At 41.0% G+C, this 11,472-nt stretch overlaps 1 long non-coding RNA gene across 1 annotated transcript; it reads right to left on the bottom strand.

Annotated features, from left to right (window-relative positions):
• Positions 1-10,118: 10,118 nt before the first annotated feature.
• LOC124327842 lies at positions 10,119-11,372 on the bottom strand. Its single transcript, XR_006916217.1, has 4 exons — positions 11,282-11,372; positions 11,074-11,213; positions 10,805-11,016; positions 10,119-10,404 (listed from the first exon to the last, which is right to left on the bottom strand). It is a non-coding gene; the product is annotated as an uncharacterized LOC124327842 (long non-coding RNA).
• Positions 11,373-11,472: the final 100 nt, after the last annotated feature.

The raw sequence follows: 11,472 nt of genomic DNA, 5'->3' as shown, positions 1-11,472 counted from the left end.
TTCCACACCGATTCACAATCATAATTACCTTTATAAATGATAGGAAATGTATCCAGCACGATTTGAAAAAAGTTTTAGGGTAAACTTTTCAGCAGTATTTTTTGTTTTACTTAAACGCCAATGCAACCTTTGACTTATAAAGAGTTATCTTTTGGTTTAATTTTAGAAAAGAGTATTTTTCATCTATTCAGAGACAATTACTTTTATAAATGATAGGAAAGGAATCCAGCACAATTTTAAACATTTTAGGGTAAACGTACAGCAGTATTTTTTGTTTTACTTCAACGCCAATGCAACCTTTGACTTATAAAGAGTTATCTTTTGGTTTTATTGTAGAATAGAGTATTTTTCATCTATTTAGAGTGATAATTACGTTTATAAATGATAGGAAAGGAATCCAGCACAATTTGAAACATTTTAGGTTAAACTTTTGAATAGTATTTTTGATTTTTCTACAACGCCAAAGCAACCTATGACTTATAAAGAATTATCTCGTGGTTTTATTGTAGAATATGATATTCCACACCGATTCAGAATTATAATTACCTTTATAAATGATAGGAAATGTATCCAGCACGATTTGAAAAAAGTTTTAGGGTAAACTTTTGAGCAGTATTTTTTGGTTTACTTAAACGCCAATGCAACCTATGACTTATAAAGAGTTATCTTTTGGTTTTATTGTAGAATACAGTATTTTTCATCGATTCAGAGTGACAATTACTTTTATAAATGATAGGAAAGGAATCCAGCACAATTTTAAACATTTTAGGGTAAACGTACAGCAGTATTTTTTGTTTTACTTCAACGCCAATGCCACCTTTGACTTATAAAGAGTTATCTTTTGGTTTTATTGTAGAAAAGAGTATTTTTCATCTATTTAGAGTGATAATTACGTTTATAAATGATAGGAAAGGAATCCAGCACAATTTGAAACATTTTAGGTTAAACTTTTGAATAGTATTTTTGATTTTTCTACAACGCCAAAGCAACCTATGACTTATAAAGAATTATCTCGTGGTTTTATTGTAGAATATGATATTCCACACCGATTCAGAATTATAATTACCTTTATAAATGATAGGAAATGTATCCAGCATGATTTGAAAAAAGTTTTAGGGTAAACTTTTGAGCAGTATTTTTTGGTTTACTTAAACGCCAATGCAACCTATGACTTACAGCACCTACCAAAAGTCTTTGGAAACCCGAGAGGACCTTATGCAAAACGCTGTTTTTGCAGTCCTCTCAGTACTACAGTTTTTAACCAAATATTTTCGAATTTGGTATGTGCAGAGGTAGAGGTAGTGAGAACACCTCTGGTTTTTTTTCAGATTTTTTTTTACATTTCCTGAAGTACTTTTAGCCGGTTCTAAAAGACTTTGGAATGCCGAGAGAACCTTATGCAAATTAGGCCACTTTGGCCTTTTTTGCAGTTAAACGGCTAGGGCTAGGGAAACGCGACTTTTTTTTTTAAATCGGCCTGCGTTAGCCTTATTTTAGGTCTGATTTTCAATTTTTTTGATTGATATTTCTCAGTTTCATTTGAAGTTAAAAAACGAAAATGTAGTATTCCCCTTTTTTCCGCTCCCATCCCTTTGTTTTTTCGGTGGCGCGAGAGAAAAGTGGCAGCTTGCATCGTTTTCAACCGCCCAGACAAATGTATAGTAGCCTAAACCTTGAAATTCCGCCACGTTATTGCCCTTTTCGCTTTCTAGAAGATTAAGACAGTTCTGTTATATACACGCTGTAAATTTCGTCTCTGCTGGACATTTTTCATTTTACCATTAATTAGTTTTACTGCTAATGTTTTTATTTTTATTTTACTGGCTCACTCTATCAGATGTGACGGCTGAGTCCGCCGCAACGGCAGCGAATCGTTTGCGACATTCGAGTCCCATTCGTTGTCCCCGGCTTGTAGAGCAGCGAATAAGGTAAACGAACGAAAACTTAATCGTTTCATTGGAACAGGAGTTTTTGACCTGCCAATTAATTATATTTGGCTAGCATTTTTTAAGAGAGTATTTGTTTCAGATTGGGATTTCTTTATTTTCTGGAAAGAATTAACGGACGTGTCCATACCGTTTCTGCCTTACAGTGGTCCGTCGAGAACCAACACCCGGAAGAAGTGCTTGTGCTTTTCTGTGCTGTTCTGTTCTGTGCTGTTCTGTTCTGTTCTGTTCTGTTCTGTTCTGTTCTGTTCTGTTCTGTTCTGTTCTGTTCTGTTCTGTTCTGTTCTGTTCTGTTCTGTTCTGTTCTGTTCTATTCTGTTCTGTTCTGTTCTGTTCTGTTCTGTTCTGTTCTGTTCTGTTCTATTCTATTCTGTTCTGCTCTGTTCTGTGCTGTTCTGTGCTGTGCTGTTCTGTTCTGTGCTGTGCTGTGCTGTGCTGTTCTGTGCTGTTCTGTTCTGTTCTGTTCTGTTCTGTTCTGTTCTGTGCTGTTCTGTGCTGTTCTGTGCTGTTCTGTGCTGTTATGTGCTCTTCTGTTCTGTTCTTTTCTGTTCTGTGCTGTTCTGTGCTGTTCTGTGCTGTTCTGTGCTGTGCTGTGCTGTTCTGTTCTTTTCTGTTCTGTTATGTGCTGTTCTGTTCTGTTCTGTTCTGTGCTGTGCTGTTCTGTTCTGTTCTTGTCTGTTCTTTTCTGTTCTGTTCTGTTCTGTTCTGTTCTGTGCTGTTCTGTGCTGTGCTGTTCTGTTTTGTGCTGTGCTGTACTGTGCTGTGCTGTGCTTTGCTGTTCGGTAATGTGCTGTTCTGTTCTGTTCTTGTCTGTTCTGTTCTGTTTTGTTCTTTTCTGTTCTGTTCTGTGCTCTGCTGTGCTGTTCTGTTCTGTTCTGTTCTGTTCTGTTCTGTGCTGTGCTGTTCTGTACTGTGCTGTTCTGTTCTGTTCTGTTCTGTTCTGTTCTGTTCTGTTCTGTTCTGTTCTGTTCTGTTCTGTTCTGTTCTGTTCTTTTCTGTGCTGTGCTGTGCTTTGCTGTTCTGTTCTCTGCTGTGTTGTGCTGTGCTGTTCTGTTCTGTTCTGTTCTGTTCTGTTCTGTTCTGTTCTGTTCTGTTCTGTTCTGTTCTTTTCTGTGCTGTGCTGTGCTTTGCTGTTCTGTTCTCTGCTGTGTTGTGCTGTGCTGTTCTGTTCTGTTCTGTTCTGTTCTGTTCTGTTCTGTTCTGTTCTGTTCTGTTCTGTTCTGTTCTGTTCTGTTCTGTTCTGTTCTGTTCTGTTCTGTTCTGTCCTGTTCTGTTCTGTTCTGTTCTGTTCTGTGCTGTTCTGTGCCGTGCTGTGCTGTTCTGTTCTTTTCTGTTCTGTTATGTGCTGTTCTGTTCTGTTCTGTTCTGTGCTGTGCTGTTCTGTTCTGTTCTTGTCTGTTCTTTTCTGTTCTGTTCTGGTCTGTTCTGTTCTGTTCTATTCTAATCTGTTCTGCTCTGTTCTGTGCTGTTCTGTGCTGTGCTGTTCTGTTCTGTGCTGTGCTGTACTGTGCTGTGCTGTGCTTTGCTGTTCGGTTATGTGCTGTTCTGTTCTGTTCTTGTCTGTTCTGTTCTGTTTTGTTCTTTTCTGTTCTGTTCTGTGCTCTGCTGTGCTGTTCTGTTCTGTTCTGTGCTGTTCTGTGCTGTTCTGTGCTGTTCTGTTCTGTTCTGTTCTGTTCTGTTCTGTTCTGTTCTGTTCTGTTCTGTTCTGTGCTGTTCTGTGCTGTTCTGTGCTGTGCTGTGCTGTTCTGTTCTTTTCTGTTCTGTTATGTGCTGTTCTGTTCTGTTCTGTTCTGTGCTGTGCTGTTCTGTTCTGTTCTGTTCTGTGCTGTTCCATGCTGTTCTGTGCTGTTTTGTTCTGTTCTGTTCTGTTCTGTTCTGTTTTGTGCTGTTCTGTGCTGTTTTGTGCTGTGCTGTGCTGTTCTGTTCTTTTCTGTTCTTTTCTGTGCTGTTCTGTTCTGTTCTGTTCTGTTCTGTGCTGTGCTGTTCTGTACTGTGCTGTTCTGTTCTGTTCTGTTCTGTTCTGTTCTGTTCTGTTCTGTTCTGTTCTGTTCTGTTCTGTTCTGTTCTGTTCCGTTCTGTTCTGTTCTGTTCTGTTCTTTTCTGTGCTGTGCTGTGCTTTGCTGTTCTGTTCTCTGCTGTGTTGTGCTGTGCTGTTCTGTTCTGTGCTGTTCTGTTCTGTTCTGTGCTGTGCTTTTCTGTGCTGTTCTGTTCTGTGCTGTTCTGTTCTGTTCTGTTCTGTTCTGTTCTGTTCTGTTCTGTTCTGTTCTGTTCTGTTCTGTTCTGTTCTGTTCTGTTCTGTTCTGTTCTGTTCTGTTCTGTTCTGTTCTGTTCTGTTCTGTTCTGTTCTGTTCTGTTCTGTTCTGTTCTGTTCTGTTCTGTGCTGTTCTGTTCTGTGCTGTGCTGTGCTGTGCTGTGCTGTTCTGTGCTGTTCTGTTCTGTTCTGTTCTGTTCTGTTCTGTTCTGTGCTGTTCTGTGCTGTTCTGTGCTGTTCTGTGCTGTTATGTGCTCTTCTGTTCTGTTCTTTTCTGTTCTGTGCTGTTCTGTGCTGTTCTGTGCTGTGCTGTGCTGTTCTGTTCTTTTCTGTTCTGTTATGTGCTGTTCTGTTCTGTTCTGTTCTGTGCTGTGCTGTTCTGTTCTGTTCTTGTCTGTTCTTTTCTGTTCTGTTCTGTTCTGTTCTGTTCTGTGCTGTTCTGTGCTGTGCTGTTCTGTTTTGTGCTGTGCTGTACTGTGCTGTGCTGTGCTTTGCTGTTCGGTAATGTGCTGTTCTGTTCTGTTCTTGTCTGTTCTGTTCTGTTTTGTTCTTTTCTGTTCTGTTCTGTGCTCTGCTGTGCTGTTCTGTTCTGTTCTGTTCTGTTCTGTTCTGTGCTGTGCTGTTCTGTACTGTGCTGTTCTGTTCTGTTCTGTTCTGTTCTGTTCTGTTCTGTTCTGTTCTGTTCTGTTCTGTTCTGTTCTGTGCTGTGCTGTTCTGTTATGTGCTGTTCTGTTCTGTTCTGTTCTGTTCTGTTCTGTGCTGTGCTGTTCTGTTATGTGCTGTTCTGTTCTGTTCTGTTCTGTTCTGTTCTGTTCTGTTCTGTTCTGTTCTGTTCTGTTCTGTTCTGTTCTGTTCTGTTCTGTTCTGTTCTTTTCTGTGCTGTGCTGTGCTTTGCTGTTCTGTTCTCTGCTGTGTTGTGCTGTGCTGTTCTGTTCTGTTCTGTTCTGTTCTGTTCTGTTCTGTTCTGTCCTGTTCTGTTCTGTTCTGTTCTGTGCTGTTCTGTGCCGTGCTGTGCTGTTCTGTTCTTTTCTGTTCTGTTATGTGCTGTTCTGTTCTGTTCTGTTCTGTGCTGTGCTGTTCTGTTCTGTTCTTGTCTGTTCTTTTCTGTTCTGTTCTGGTCTGTTCTGTTCTGTTCTATTCTAATCTGTTCTGCTCTGTTCTGTGCTGTTCTGTGCTGTGCTGTTCTGTTCTGTGCTGTGCTGTACTGTGCTGTGCTGTGCTTTGCTGTTCGGTTATGTGCTGTTCTGTTCTGTTCTTGTCTGTTCTGTTCTGTTTTGTTCTTTTCTGTTCTGTTCTGTGCTCTGCTGTGCTGTTCTGTTCTGTTCTGTTCTGTTCTGTGCTGTTCTGTGCTGTTCTGTGCTGTTCTGTTCTGTTCTGTTCTGTTCTGTTCTGTTCTGTTCTGTTCTGTTCTGTGCTGTTCTGTGCTGTTCTGTGCTGTGCTGTGCTGTTCTGTTCTTTTCTGTTCTGTTATGTGCTGTTCTGTTCTGTTCTGTTCTGTGCTGTGCTGTTCTGTTCTGTTCTGTTCTGTGCTGTTCCATGCTGTTCTGTGCTGTTTTGTTCTGTTCTGTTCTGTTCTGTTCTGTTTTGTGCTGTTCTGTGCTGTTTTGTGCTGTGCTGTGCTGTTCTGTTCTTTTCTGTTCTTTTCTGTGCTGTTCTGTTCTGTTCTGTTCTGTTCTGTGCTGTGCTGTTCTGTACTGTGCTGTTCTGTTCTGTTCTGTTCTGTTCTGTTCTGTTCTGTTCTGTTCTGTTCTGTTCTGTTCTGTTCTGTTCTGTTCTGTTCCGTTCTGTTCTGTTCTGTTCTTTTCTGTGCTGTGCTGTGCTTTGCTGTTCTGTTCTCTGCTGTGTTGTGCTGTGCTGTTCTGTTCTGTGCTGTTCTGTTCTGTTCTGTGCTTTTCTGTGCTGTTCTGTTCTGTGCTGTTCTGTTCTGTTCTGTTCTGTTCTGTTCTGTTCTGTTCTGTTCTGTTCTGTTCTGTTCTGTTCTGTTCTGTTCTGTTCTGTTCTGTTCTGTTCTGTTCTGTTCTGTTCTGTTCTGTTCTGTTCTGTTCTGTTCTGTTCTGTTCTGTTCTGTTCTGTTCTTTTCTGTTCTGTGCTGTTCTGTGCTGTTCTGTGCTGTTCTGTGCCGTGCTGTGCTGTTCTGTTCTTTTCTTTTCTGTTATGTGCTGTTCTGTTCTGTTCTGTTCTGTGCTGTGCTGTTCTGTTCTGTTCTTGTCTGTTCTTTTCTGTTCTGTTCTGTTCTGTTCTGTTCTGTTCTGTTCTATTCTAATCTGTTCTGCTCTGTTCTGTGCTGTTCTGTGCTGTGCTGTTCTGTTCTGTGCTGTGCTGTACTGTGCTGTGCTGTGCTTTGCTGTTCGGTTATGTGCTGTTCTGTTCTGTTCTTGTCTGTTCTGTTCTGTTTTGTTCTTTTCTGTTCTGTTCTGTGCTCTGCTGTGCTGTTCTGTTCTGTTCTGTTCTGTTCTGTGCAGTTCTATGCTGTTCTGTGCTGTTCTGTTCTGTTCTGTTCTGTTCTGTTCTGTTCTGTGCTGTTCTGTGCTGTTCTGTGCTGTGCTGTGCTGTTCTGTTCTTTTCTGTTCTGTTATGTGCTGTTCTGTTCTGTTCTGTTCTGTGCTGTGCTGTTCTGTTCTGTTCTGTTCTGTTCTGTGCTGTTCCATGCTGTTCTTTGCTGTTCTGTTCTGTTCTGTTCTGTGCTGTTTTGTGCTGTTCTGTGCTGTTTTGTGCTGTGCTGTGCTGTTCTGTTCTTTTCTGTTCTGTTCTGTGCTGTTCTGTTCTGTTCTGTTCTGTTCTGTGCTGTGCTGTTCTGTACTGTGCTGTTCTGTTCTGTTCTGTTCTGTTCTGTTCTGTTCTGTTCTGTTCTGTTCTGTTCTGTTCTGTTCTGTTCTGTTCTGTTCTGTTCTTTTCTGTGCTGTGCTGTGCTTTGCTGTTCTGTTCTCTGCTGTTTTGTGCTGTGCTGTTCTGTTCTGTGCTGTTCTGTGCTGTTCTGTTCTGTTCTGTGCTGTGCTTTTCTGTGCTGTTCTGTTCTGTGCTGTTCTGTTCTGTTCTGTTCTGTTCTGTTCTGTTCTGTTCTGTTCTGTTCTGTTCTGTTCTGTTCTGTTCTGTTCTGTTCTGTTCTGTTCTGTTCTGTTCTGTGCTGTTCTGTGCTGTTTTGTGCTGTGCTGTGCTGTTCTGTTCTTTTCTGTTCTGTTCTGTGCTGTTCTGTTCTGTTCTGTTCTGTTCTGTTCTGTTCTGTTCTGTGCTGTGCTGTTCTGTACTGTGCTGTGCTGTTCTGTTCTGTTCTGTTCTGTTCTGTTCTGTTCTGTTCTGTTCTGTTCTGTTCTGTTCTGTTCTGTTCTGTTCTGTTCTGTTCTGTTCTGTGCTGTTCTGTTCTTTTCTGTTCTGTTATGTGCTGTTCTGTTCTGTTCTGTTCTGTGCTGTGCTGTTCTGTTCTTGTCTGTTCTTTTCTGTTCTGTTCTGTTCTGTTCTGTTCTGTTCTGTTCTATTCTAATCTGTTCTGCTCTGTTCTGTGCTGTGCTGTTCTGTTCTGTGCTGTGCTGTACTGTGCTGTGCTGTGCTGTGCTTTGCTGTTCGGTTATGTGCTGTTCTGTTCTGTTCTTGTCTGTTCTGTTCTGTTTTGTTCTTTTCTGTTCTGTTCTGTGCTCTGCTGTGCTGTTCTGTTCGGTTCTGTTCTTTTCTGTGCTGTTCTGTGCTGTTCTGTTCTTTTCTGTTCTGTTCTGTGCTGTTCTGTTCTGTTCTGTTCTGTTCTGTGCTGTGCTGTGCTGTTCTGTACTGTGCTGTTCTGTTCTGTTCTGTTCTGTTCTGTGCTGTGCTGTTCTGTACCCTGGTAGCACACTTACATCCATCGTCTATCATATAGATGTCTTAATGTCTAAATCAAATCTGATCTATCTGCAACCTAAATTGGATATCACATGGATACTCAATTTACTACGGCCTTATGCTATCTTCGTATAGATGTCCTATAGATCTACGTTTCTCATACGATCACGGACATCCATTTGTGTCTAGAAATTAGACGCTTAACAGACAGACGTAACATGACGTCTGTGAGATGTCTAAATTATCTGTCCACAGGATAGATGAGGAAGACAAGGACTTTACATTTTCATAATTTTAACTGCTAGTATTAATTTAAAGCCGTTGAACAAAACACATTTTAAAAGCAATATAGAGTGGTGTAGTGGGTAGAGCACTGGAGTACCACTCCAAAGAACGTGGTTTCGCGCCCATCGAGAAACGTTTCTTTTTTTCTTTTTGCTTAAATTTAAGTCTTTTGAAGACGGCTGTAAGCCGTACCCATTTGGATGTCTTACAGCGCGACATTAGTATAGACATAGGCAATCCTATGGACGTCGGGTTAAGACATCTCACTCGGCTGCAAAAGATGGGCGACGTACATCCTATAGATAGAGGCGTGCTACCAGGGTACTGTGCTGTGCTGTTCTGTTCTTTTCTGTGCTGTTCTGTGCTGTTTTGTGCTGTGCTGTGCTGTTCTGTTCTTTTCTGTTCTGTTCTGTTCTGTTCTGTTCTGTTCTGTTCTGTTCTGTTCTGTGCTGTTCTGTACTGTGCTGTTCTGTTCTGTTCTGTTCTGTTCTGTTCTGTTCTGTTCTGTTCTGTTCTGTTCTTCAGAAAAATAGAGAAATACAGCTGCCTGGGGTTAACTCTGCCCTTCGTTATTGGCGCCTTGGGATCCTGGCTCCCCTCAAACAACGCAGTGGCCGTCGCCCTCAACATCCCCCCGGCTCCTTGGCGCCGCCTCCGGAGGAAGTGCCGTCTGATGGCCATCCAGGGATCTGTCTCCATCATTCATCGCCACATCCGCGGACATGGGGATGACCAGGAAGCCAATATTCCGGCTCCTTAATGGATTTGCATGTAATTATATGGCATGTATTGTATTGCATGAACCTGTTCTGTATCGTTGCATCGTAGTGTTTTATATCTCGTTTTTCATCGCTCTGCATATCATTTCCATTGTTCCATCTCTCGTCTACCTTCGCCTAGTCAATTGAAATTCCCCATCGTACATCTACTACTCTCTTATAATGATATGTCTTTGTCACGCCGTCGTGAAATACAGCTCTATGTCTCAGGAAAATTCTCGATTTTGGCCAAATTTTGGAATTCGTTTAAATCACACCTAATCGACCCCAAATTTCATAGGGATCACGAATATGTGGTTTAATTTGACGACAGCTCAATGGTTAAGGTGCTGTGGTTACTTCCGGTATACTTCCGGAATTTTTTTCAAAAAACTAGCGAGTGAGCTTTGTTCTGTTTACAGTTCTCAATATTACAAGCTTGATTTTAATTTTAAAAAATTGCATCTTCAAATCTTTGAGCTAAAAAACCTGGCTATTGTTTCTATCTGTATTGTGTAACTTTTATTGGCATTTCTCTTAATAACAACTGTTTTTTCTTTATTCAGGTAATGCAGAGGAGACGTCGAGAAGATGGACACTAAAACATCTCCGGTATCTCCAAAGTGTCAGCGCGGATCATCATTTGTTGTTTGTAATGTGTGTTCGTTTGTGTTAGTTAACCCGTTGTCTGCCACGCCTTTGTTCTCCCCTAGCTCCTTTGCAAGGGCCGCGCTGGTCGGCCTCGTGGATTTCATGCCGCGAGGTCGGAATGTCGCCAAGCCCAAACTTTGCCGCAAGGCAAGCCTGTTATAAGGCAATGCACCATAGTTCCCCCTTGTCAGCAATGGCAAGTCCCACCTTGCGTCATGGATCCTTCAGACATGACGCGTAGAGAGTAGAGAACAACCTAGGGTTGTATGGCGTGGCAGCCAACGGGTTAACTTAAGTGTATGTATGTATATGTGTGATTGTAAAAAGTGGTGGAATTGTGGGTGGAGGTGGGACAATAAAGCAATTCCTTTTAAAGTTTTTTGTTTGCTGTTTGTTAAAACTTGTAAAAAAATCATGTTTAGCACTTTCTCACGTATATTTCTTACAACTTAGAAGTTTTACATAAGTTATTGGCAGAAGTGGCTGATCATCTCCAGACTCTTTAAATAAACTTCTATGAGGAACCAAACACTATCTTCAACTCTTGTGGCACAGCAATTTCAGGAGAACACCAGCACAGCTACTTCAGTTCTTTTTCTTCAATCCTGTATCAGCTGCATAATCACACCTCTCAGCTGGAAACAGGCTGCCAAACCACTGCACATTGAACAGCACAGGCAGAGTTTATAAGTATCACCAAGTCCTATGGGGAAAAAAGAATTTTATTTTCAATGATCAAACTTAAGATGCAAAAGAAATAGTGTAAAACAAATGACAGACATTTTTCCAAGATTCTATTGGCAAATGAAATTTTAAATGAAGATTAAATCCCATGAAAAGATAATTCTGTACATCTAATTCTTAAGTGTTAGAAAAAATTGGTAATACAGAGTGGAAATTTTTGTTCTAGTTAGATCAGAAGAAAATTGTTAACTCAGAGGAAGCTGATCGCTATCTGATATCTTTCACGGAAACTATTATTTGGAAGCAAGAAATAGCACCACTTGTTATCTACATCAGATCAGAGTTCACTTATCAGTTTAATTTTAAAAAAAAAGACGCAAGACTTCCCAAGTTACAACCAATAAACTCAATCAACTTACCATTTCAAAAAGTCTTCCTGCAGTGACACTTCAGGATAACACTAGATCGATAAACTGCATGCAGCAGCTGCAGCTCAACTTGACTCTATCACACCTTTCACCAGCTGGCTCCAACAAAACCACTGTAATGATGCCGGCCATGGAGCTCAGACTTTGTTGAGTTCTCACATTCTGCAACAGTTAGGCAACGGGATCTCCAACCTGAACACCAACTAATAAAATCTATAGCATCATTGCAGAGAAATAGATCAATAAAATTACTCTACTACCTCTGTAGTGTTTCTGCGTGAGATGAGACGTCCATCCGAACAGGTACAGCTAACAACTGACGACATTTCGGCAAAATGGTAAGCAGATTCAGTCCACGTGATCGATTATTTGGCCAAGTGGAAATTATATGCCAGATTGCCTGTAAATTCACACAGCAACGTCTAGGATTAATTACATTTGAGAAATCCAAACTAGGCTATAATTTACCATTCAATTTCAATGCTGAAAATGTAGATCTACAGTCGACACCGCAATTCCGTAACGATTTTGGAATACCTTTTTCGGAACAAAATGGCGAAAACTTTCGTCGTGTTGTCATGTCATGAAAATACGAATGCAGCGGCGAAATTCTGAACCACAGTGGCGCGATTTCTGAATCGCACTGAATTATTATGACC

The sequence above is a fragment of the Daphnia pulicaria genome, chromosome 2 (genome assembly GCF_021234035.1).
Source record: "Daphnia pulicaria isolate SC F1-1A chromosome 2, SC_F0-13Bv2, whole genome shotgun sequence".
Taxonomy (NCBI): Eukaryota; Metazoa; Arthropoda; class Branchiopoda; order Diplostraca; family Daphniidae; genus Daphnia; species Daphnia pulicaria.
This window is presented reverse-complemented; position numbering and strand designations above follow the sequence as displayed.